Source organism: Lipomyces doorenjongii, assembly GCF_038497915.1.
Source record: "Lipomyces doorenjongii strain NRRL Y-27504 unplaced genomic scaffold V1508scaffold_38, whole genome shotgun sequence".
Classification (NCBI taxonomy): Eukaryota; Fungi; Ascomycota; class Lipomycetes; order Lipomycetales; family Lipomycetaceae; genus Lipomyces; species Lipomyces doorenjongii.
This window is the reverse complement of record NW_027118105.1, coordinates 88,214-99,117: the sequence shown is the minus strand read 5'-3', so window position 1 is coordinate 99,117 and position 10,904 is coordinate 88,214.

Below are 10,904 nucleotides of genomic sequence, written 5' to 3'. Positions count from 1 at the left end.
TTAATATAACGATTATATTTGGATATATCCTCCGCTATAGCAATCTGGTTGTCTGTTGTCCTGTCCTATGAACTAGCCTCACTCTTATCTGCGTTCTGATGCTTTCCCCTGCCAATATTCTGTCATTCATGCTCTTCATGAGCAATTATCCAGCTGCGGGTGTTGCTGTGTGTAACGCTAGCGATGAACTACCAAAGAGAAAATTCCAAGGGATTGAAGATTGGCAGAATAAGACGCGTCGTTGAGTTATTCATTGACGCGGTACTCCTTGACGCGCCGTTCAGTTACTCATTGACGCGTCATGATTGGCTGAATTAAAGTTCTGTTACTGCGCTAGCGTTTTGGCAAAATTACGAATAATATTCGGTATTCGTATTCGACGTTCCGAATTTTATTCCTTACGAATAAAGGAATTTCTGCGAATACGAATAACGAATACGAATAGAGTAAAATGTTATTCGTGTCCACCCCTACAAACAGGCCATCTAGAACTCAAGATCCATGGCTATGAAAGAACAGTGAAGTATGCTCGCGGACCATGGTGAAATACGAAGCCTGCATCATCTACCAAGAAATGTGAGGCGTCACATAAACAATGTCAAGGCCAAGCACATTTCCTTTGCCTGTGGTTTCGCTAAATAGTAGATACGGACAGCGGCAATCTCGTCAATCCATTCATGCGCGTCATGATTTAGCACTGAAACGGAGCACTTTCACGCCACGACCGCCAGGAGTGATATCTGAGCTCTGCTTACTCATACCCACTGCCATCTAGTCTCTGAACCTTCTCCTTATCTATAGACTTGGGAGCTGGTTACGGATCATCCATTGTTGTATATCTTATATTTAGTAAGAGATGAAACTTGCAGCTCATACTATAAAGCAGTAGTACTTTGTGTATAGTCCACAATGGGAGAAGAAAATAATAATAAGTGCGTATATCACAATATTTGCTCCTAGCATATCATCGCTTGACTTAGTTAACTTCCCTTACCAGCCAGCTCGGAGAAGTTGAACGCCACTAGCAGCTGGGCTCTAATAACTATCTGACACAGTGTGACTGGCATGATGCATTAGTGAAAGAAAGCGGAAGCGTTAGAGTCCAAATACATTGTGGTATATGGTATGACCAGTACCAGGTATCTAAGGTCGAAGCTGTTGAAGGAGGCGCAAGGCCTCCGTCCATGAAGATGTCAGTACCGTCGCAACGTTGTAGAAGGAATGTGTTGTAAATAGATACGGTCGAAGAAGACAATCGCAGTATACTGCCGGTTACGCATGTATATAAGCAGGAATGACAAAAGATCTATCCCAAGTACAGATTTGACTGCGCATATCAGTAACTGTCACCACCACCTTTCCAAGTAACTGTTTATCTTATATCTGATTCTTTGACTTCCGTGTCATAAGTTTAAAGTAGCTGGATGATGTGAAGGACTTAGCGGTAAGGTTTAGTTACTAAGATTGTCAGCATATATATTCCGCAGACTAAATGTTGTATCAAGTCAGTGAACACCAATTGGGATACTGCGTGATGATCAAACTTGCCCCGATCATAGCTTCATTACGAAATGAGTTGGGCCCACACGGTTTATTATCCAAGCAAATTCGTAACAGAAGGACCTTGGTTACATGCAACTGCTGGAGATATTGTTGAAGACTACTTAGGTGAATGTTCAGTTGAGACTATGTGATGTCTCGCGAGGCCGTTTCGCTTAATTTACACGATTAACATGTCTCCATTGTCCTGTATATGTGACTGAATGCGCTATGATGCTGTTATTGAGCCATCTTGTTTTGCGTTTGGAAGGTGCATGGACGGTGCACTGCTTCCTTACCTTTCTTGAAAACTTTATCATCCAGTGTCCCCATCGTATAGCTAACGTATTCCAGAGCGAAAATCTTCAAACCTTCAGTTTATCAGGCGCTTTGCTTCAATTTATATCTGCTGACACCTTGTTGGAAATGCCTTAGAATGCAAATTTCATTATTATTAGTATGCGCAATCGTTTCAGCATTTTGTTGTAAACATCTGGGTACTTTTATTATAATGTAAGTAGCTCACTCATAAAGACAGGGCAAGTCCCTAGCAGCAATATTTGGAAGGCATGTTTGTATCGTTTGCTGCCAAAGCAAGGTTAAGCCCTACATGCGACACAATTGAGCATATGACTTGTTCTATTACATATTACATATAGTATTTTTTGGGTTATGCTAGCGAAAGTCAAACAGGAATGAATTGATAATATGAGCAAAACGTACTTTAGTGATGAATTTTGAAGAGCAAGTAGCATGAGTCTGAAAGACGAGAGGATTCCACTGTTGTTTTCTAGACATTGTAGTATTGCACCACGGGATTTATGATACCTTTATACGTTTCCCAAATCCCAGCTTTACTGTGTCCGGTAACCAAGGTACGAAACAATATAAGAGCAAGGCGAGTCACCTAGCACCAAGCAACAAACAGATGCCAGGAAGCAACGGACATTGTATACAGGCCACAATGGTTTCAACAGCTCAGCGTTCTTTACTTGCAGCAGCTAATGTTTCAACAATTCGCAGCAGCACTGATTTCAACAGTTCAAGAAGCACGGAATTGGGCAACTGGCATTAAACAATCAAGACTGTTTAACTACATAAATTACAGTTATCTGCTCCAGATGGATGAAGATTAAATTTATAGTCACAACCAACCGCCTTTGATGAGAAGTCGCATGTGAATGTCTTGTTTTCACCATAGCATGGAAATGAGTCTTAAAACCCTGTGATGCATGCAGGACACGAAAGAAAGGTGATAGATACCAATATCTTCTTACGCGCGGTCGAGGAGGAAAGTGCAGGAATAATAAATATCATCACGGATCTAATCAACAGCGCCATCTCTTGCCCGCTCTGTGTAGTCCCATGGTAACTGGGAAGTTGAGCCGAAGCACGCTGCTACTCCACTACCCTCACCCCGTCCCAATGTTTCTCCGATGTTTTACTTGTTGTAGACCTTGAATCTTACTTTATCTGTCAAGAAATAGCCACCCAAATAAATTTGTTGTGTTTTCTCTAGTGATATCTGTGATTAAGGGCGGGCCAAATAAGCGTTACCATGTGCTTGATGGCGATAGCAGACTTCCGATAGATTTTAGCGTAGCCGGACTCGCAATTCAAACGTCAGCCCAATAATAGCTACGCACTTCGGCCATCTCTGCAGACCTCGCAAAACTCCGGTGTTGCTTCGTATCCAGGTGGCAGTTGTTGTTATATTACTATATTACATGAACGAGTGGGAGACCCCTTTATCTTATGCAAGTCGTGCCTGAACAGTTGTTTCCAGTTCCTCTACTTAAAAGAACTGTCTCGAACTTCTCTGGTACTACGGCTCTAACACTTTTCAGCTGCGTCTGTCCCTGACATTTTGATTCAACGATTTCCAACGAGTCACATTGCTTATTCATCATCTTAGTTTCTGCCCGTTAGACACGAATTAATAATATGCGATAAATTATGCGCTAGATAGAGAAAATCCTGCTTTGAGTAACAAGAAGAGGATAATGCGGTTGTGATAGCAATTTTGAGATCTTCGTGGTGAGAAGGAACCGCGTTGTCTTACCTTGCCCTATTCTCCTTGGCCCAACAAGCTAGTCCTAGATTATATCTTCCGGCACGCCTGGACTACAGCAAATTATGTGCGATTACGTGTCCGTTCATGGGAAAGTGTCTCATAAGTATCTCGATACAAAATGGGAAATATACGAAGCATGTAAATTAAGAAAGCAAATAAAGGGGCCCCGCTACTCGTCACATCACAGCTTCATCAGCATCATGGCCTGGTGCACAGCTCGATCTCTATCATACTACCACCTGGTGGCGGGAATACCTCAGTTCATCCAGCTTTCGGCGCAGATCTACATCCGTCGCGAGACACCCGTATAGCGAGCCTGTAGTGAACTTCTATCTGAGACTGGGAGAAGGAGGGGCCATGCGTTTCCACCGCCTGCCGACGTGCAAGAGCGAATCACCAGATTCAGTAAGTTCGAGCGTCTTCCTCTTCGATGCAGAGACGAGTTCTCTGGAGTTGGCCCACCCAGTCCGTGGAGCTGCCGAGTCGACTCTTTGAGAGCCGGAGCGGTGATGTGAACCAGCGTTACGGAGCCAAATTATGTCTCCTTGCTCGTCACCTCGGCGGCGTACACGAAAGCAATCCATTCCTCCGAGAGGTCGAGCGACGACTTCCTCGAAGCTCAATCACGACATTGAGAAGCCTCACTGGGCATTCGATTTATTTAAAAACTCCCGTCGAATGGCGCGACGTCACGAGAAGTTCTGCCGCTCTCTATGCAATGCTCATCTCGACCTCCATTCATTCATTCCTTGCTCCTTAATTGTTTCCATTCTGTTTCCTTCTTCTCATTCCTAATTCTACGTGTATTGTCTTTTCCCTATTTGTTAGTCGCTGGTTTTGGATTGCCTTCCGTGGTCGCTGTCTTGTCGTACTGGTCTGCTGACCGCCTGTCCGCTTCTCGCTCAACTCTGCATCTCCACCACAAAACTAGTCGCTGTCCTTCTTCACATCCATCAAGAACTTCGTTTATTCTTGAATCCCTTCACTTAACGATTTCTAATATTTCTTTGTTTATTTTGTGGCCCTTTTATTTACTTTTCCGATCGGACTTCGACTACTAGCATGTCTCTCTGCTCCTAAGCCTTTGTTAGCCCTGCACATTTGTAATTAGGTCTTTATTTTGTCCACTGCGCCATGTCACGGTAATTTATTAAGGAGAAACTTGCAACCGTTGAGACGCGTAGTTGAAACGCGTCGGTTGCTACGACATCCCTAACGCGTATCTGGTGCACTCTTTCCATTATTCCTCGCCATAACTCATCATGAAACAATTCACAGGCAGTCCTCCAGAATATGAATATTTCGCGCTCACTATTTGCCAGGACTTTATCGAACCTATGTCCAGCAGTATGCCATATGCAACAACTTCACAGTAAAAGATGGTCGCGTAAAGATCAAAGACCACACGGTTGTCGGGAGACAGGGAGTAAGGGTAACACGTCTTCGAGACGCACGAAGCATCCCCTCTCATCCCTTGAAGACTGCGCTTCAAGAAACAGCTTGATGGCAACTGGGTGACTACTGGATTAACCAACGAACATCTGGGACTCCAGCTTGAAAGGTTAATCCTTATGATCCAGAAACAGGTCTTTGAGCGAAAAGGCAAAGCACGCAATGTTTGCCCCCGTGAGATAGTCCTGAGCAAATCAAAACTCGCGCAGAACGCTGGAATGGTGAACGTCACGTATGGGATACATGCGCTGGCCAGAGATGCCTTACGTACGATCATCATGAGGAAACGGGAACTCTTGCGCCGAATATATTGAGTCTTTGCGCAAAGAATGTATGGGTATCGTGTTAAAATTGCCGCAGACAATACACTCGAGTCGCTCTTTATCTGTCATCCTGACGCTGCTGCGAAAGCTCGTGTCTATGATCCACTGCTGTTAATTGACGCGACTTACAAGACCAATCGTTTCCCTCTCACACTTGTCAACATTGACCGTGGACAATACATCCGCACCATCAGCATCATGCTCATAGCTTGCTGGAGAGGGTAACCCTGCGAGCTGGTAACTTGGGGCCGTGGGAAGTCACCGAATCGTCGTTGATGGATAAAATTGGCCAGAAGATGCGAAGGAGGCTTAGCCGTCACAATTGGCTACCTAGGCCCCGCTAAATCATCACTGGCAATGCAAGTAATAGCTCACATATCGTGGGAGAAGGACACTAAGCTCTGCCTGCCTACATATACTCATTCAGAGTAAAGTTAGATCAAGCGAAACTAAGTATTACTTTGTACAAACTATTAATAGCCATAGGTAAGTAAATTGGGCGTAACTTTATGCAGAGCCGAAATAGACTCAGCCTGCAAACGGCAACTAACTCGCCGTATAGGACGGAGGTAGGACACGTTGAGACCAAAACCCACGTCCGGTTATAACGCAGAATTATATCCGAGGGTAGTATAATGGTAACAAGTTGCCAACTCACGCATTCGGCCAACATCAAACAAGTCTTGAACAACGCGTCCATCTGGGGTTTCGCGTAGCCGTTCAAGGCTAATGCCAATCTTAAAAGCACAGTAAATTGGGCTTAAAATTTTTTTAGTTAAAGTCCATGAAGTGGCGTAAATTTACGCGACCAAATTTACTTGAGGAAACTGAGGGACATGGGTAAGGCTTATTTGGCGTAAATTTAGGCGGCGTGAAAAATGGTTGCCGAACATCCCTATTGTAACCTTGACTTATACCCAGCATATTACAGCTTCATTAGTACGTAAGTTAGCATCCACACAACCTACATTGTCAAAATAACTCTTTTCTCACAGATCAGATGATATCTATCAAATTCATGCACTTATTGTCATTTTAGCAACATCCCATAAAAGTCGGCACACCTTCAGCTAGCCCATCTAATTCTAAATCATATTCGTTCATCACTTTTCCAAAGCTCACTCTGCATTAGAGGTCTCAACCTTCAAACTTTTACAAAATTTGAGTTTGCAACTAAACCATAACCTTGAGTTGGATTTGACTTGAATTTTCAAATTTCGAATCGCGGATTTGGGCTTGATGTACTTCTTTTGAATATGCATTTTGAGTTTGTGTCCACTGAAAAGTTTGAATTTGCATATTTTGACAAAAAGACAGACCGCATTACAAATATCCCACTCATGGAGATGCATAGTTCAATCGGCCAGCGCGCAAGTAATACCTATTCTCAAAGTCAAATCAAAAAGTCCGGCCAAATTTGTACCAAAAGCTCAACATGCCGACTTCGATTTGAAGGTTTGAATTGAATTTGAAATTCGGAAATTAGACATTTAGGTTGACAAGTCCAATAGTACACTTCCCTACTCGACAGAGCCGTCGTAAGAGATGTTAATTTCATTTGCAGACAAGCAATAGCGTATGATCCTTGTGATTGACTAGATGCGAAACTATGGTGTATCGCATACACTTTCACATAGGCTCTTGCTGCTTACTCGATTAACAAACATCCCCGAGTAGATCACAGGGTCGTTGGGATCCGCTGTTAGCAAGGCAATTTGTCCGGTAGCTTGATTCATGGTATTTATGCGTGGAGGAGAATAATTCAATGATATTAGAACAATCAAGCTTGACGCATTCTACCCCTTCACAAGCGATGGTTATGAGCGATCAGTGTTAAATGTCTATCTATGATGCCATGCTGCCCAAAGATATCAAAGTGTACTTTTATACTAGCCCCAAAGAGGAGTTGTCGGTTTACTCCCCATGAATCTCTTTAACTAATTCACAGTGATGTCTACGGTCCTTGTACCTAGGAAATAAGAGTATCTTTCTAACCAAATCGCCACTTTCCGTACCAATACTGGTATCATTTACCGGGTATTCCAATGTTATAATTCTGGTTTGGTCGTCAATCGTTGCTTAGCTTTCATATTATGGCATGTCTCACCCTTCTGTGACTAATTGTTTAGTCAGTGTGCAACATTGTTTTGATATTCAGAACGTCAAAGGAACTAAATCAAATAGTTTGCTGCTATAGTTAAGCATTAAGTTGTCTGCAGTGATACAACGACTATTATAAATTGTAAGTCTTTCTAGATGCGGGACAAATCTCCACTACACTACGTATCAAGTGCACCGGTTTCTAATGTGTACTCACCTTGTTTATCTAAGATGTATCTAAGGTAAGACTGCACTGACAGATTCCAAACTGCCATGCTGATAAACCAAATTCAACTCTCCTTGGCGCACGGTCTACTTCGCTCATGATTTTCCTTTGTCAATCGAGATTTATTAACGCACGAGGCGCGCCAATGGCATGATCTAACCGACCTTCTCTCGGGACGGTCACGTCAAGTTGCTGATGCAAGTACCTCCATGAGACACTATGTGCTATACATATCGGCTGTGAATTCGGATCCGGACAAGTTCACACACCGCGCGGCTTGGCGATATGTACGAATAGTGGAAGCAGCAATGAGCGTACTGCGCGCGCTAAGTTTTGACGGAAATAGCGCAATTATTACACAAACACAAATTTGGACCTAGATAGGCCGTAACCAGATACTGAAAGAAGAAGAACAGAGCAAATCGGTTAGATATTCATTCCCCATGTATTCTTCGGATCTGAGGTTGTGCATGATAGGCGGGAACCCAGCATATGCCTGGCCCATTGGCCTGGAAGGGCCGGAAATTTTGCACATCAGATTGAGGCAGCTTGCCGTGCTTTAACGTGTACGGAGAAAATAATTGTTCCTCATCCGTTATTCTCTTATAAAAGCAATCTTGTAATCTCACTTGTGTTTGACTTACACATTATTATTAGAAAAGAAAAAATACAACTTCTATCACCATTGCACCCATAACGGGTCAAGCAACGATGAGCGGAATTCATGCACAATTATAGCGCTCATCCTGTGCAGGCCATACTGATGCTATTGACTAATCAACCTCGGTCTATTGGAATTTGAAGACTTTCTGAGCATCTTAGCATCGACTCCGTCGATATGGCCATCACTGAAGCACCATGTAGGGTGACTTTCACGGCGTTGCTTTGCTACCTTAAGCATGCAGGATGCTTGGCTGAGCTACATGAACGAATTATTCCGTGTAGCTAAAGATTCGAAAATAAGAGACTTCATCTTACGTTTAAGGCCTGCCTGCTCAAATAGGAAAGATCGGACTAGTGATAACGATTTCATAACAATATATTCGCGACATCAAACCCGCTATCGGACTACATTCGCAATGAGCAGGTTCTCGATCTGAGGAGAATTTGATTGATCTTAGTTGACAGTTTGTTTGGTAATCATTCCTTTGCTCTGTTTCTATTATCATGGAAACAGTCCAAACAACCAAACAACCGATCCATTAACTGCCAGAGTCATACCCCACCTGGTCGGCAATCCACCAATATCAATCCCGCCAAAAATGCCGTTGCTTCGTATCGGTAATTCTGAGGTCTGCATTTCTTTTTGTGTTACCGTTGTTAGATTATGAATATTACATGAACAAGTCGGAGGCCATTTATGTTATTACATTTGTGGCTGAACTTTCGTTGTCCCGGTCCTGCGCTGTGTGTCGCTTTCTCCACTGTTGGACCAGCTCGGTTCGCAATTTTCCAACTACTTGGACAAATGACGATGATACATCATAGCCAATTCTCGGTAAGAACTACACGTCAGATGAGGGCCGGCACCATCAGAATAGAGATGGATTTGCAATGTTGAAGATATTCAGTGCATCCCAACCACCATTCCGTTGCTTGACACGTTGGATCCGGTGAAGTTCGCGCCGCGCGGCTTCGCATTATGCGGCTTATACATAGTATCTCAGAAATGCTTTGTAAATTGCGCTAATACGCCATAGCAGTGAACTGTTCTATGGTTAAGAGTCCAACACTCGAGCACGTGTAAAACTATCCACCTTAGCGGGATATAGATAGGGGATAGACAATTAAGGAGAAGTACGCTGATTAACCGGCCTTGATTCTGCACATAATAGAGGTCTAATAATCTTATTGTATCATTGCAGACAATTTACAGCTTAGCTATCAAAGTAAGTTATTTCATTTAGTTCCTTTGACATAAATTTCAAACCCCACCTCTGACAGTGTTGAGATCAGATTGCATTCCTCCATACCACTTCTTCCAGTAACTCGCTAGTGTATTGGACTCAGTTGCCAGTGGATGTCATTCTAGGATCAATCAAAAGGGAAAAGGAGCGTATATCCGAAGAGGACTAAAAAAAAAAGGTGTTAGTTGGAGTGGCGCGTGAAAGTGCACATTGCGAGGTAAAACATAGGAGAGTTATTTCCAGAAGTGCAATGGCACGAAGTGCCGATTGGTCAAGCTTTCGCAATCGTGGGAAATACTCGGCAGGTGCCTGGAGGAGCGCTGCTTAAATGTTAAAATAATATCCCTTTTCACTGTTCTCCGCTTCGGAAGCGACCAAGCTCACCCATATCGATGTTCATCATTTGTTGAACTTATCAACTCTTTCAACGGTATCCCCACTATGATAAGATTATCAACATATTACTGTAATCACCAGCGTTGTCCTTGGGTATCCATTCCGTTGAAGATTTGTTGCATCTTCGAATCCCGGTGGTTGCATCATATTATGTACTGTCAATTGTCTATGCAAGAAAGTCTTATTGACATCCATTTTGTCGATTTCAATATTGTTCAAGGTCGAGTATGCAATTTTCTTAATTGATTGACACGCACTCCTTGCGCAAACGTTTCACATAGTCATTCTTCGGCGAATACGCTCTGCAACAAGCCTGGCTTTGTGCCGATTGACTGAATTTGTAATTTACGCATGCGCCTGACACTACGTCCTTCCTTCCGGTAACGTCTTCAAGGACCAGACGTTGCTGTCTATTAAAGATCTCTTTTCATCAAGACATGCCACATTCCAAAGTTCCTACTCGTCGCTCCAATTAGCCTGATCCACTATATAGCATGATCTCCATTCAAGTCTTTGGATAAAATTCGAGTTCCAGCTCTGAACTCTGACGCATCAGACGAAAGTGTAACTGCATGGATTCCGGCAACGTACACTTCAGCCATTGGGCTTCCCGTGTTCGCTGTCATATCGAGATAATAAGGATGCTTAACGTTCCCATTTCGGTCCTCGCTAGCATTTCTTGCATAGCGGATCGACGTGAATATCGTCTCTTCTCACTAGCTCATTGTCGTGTGGCGTGCCCCTGTGATTCGTCTGTCGCCTTAATAGAAATCGTCGCCTGCTTAAACCTTCGCCAGAGATTGGATTGTATTCTGTCAAATCTCTTTCATCAAGGTCCATTTCACTGGCTCTAGAGCTGGAAATCTAATTTGTTTGTTTGATTTGAG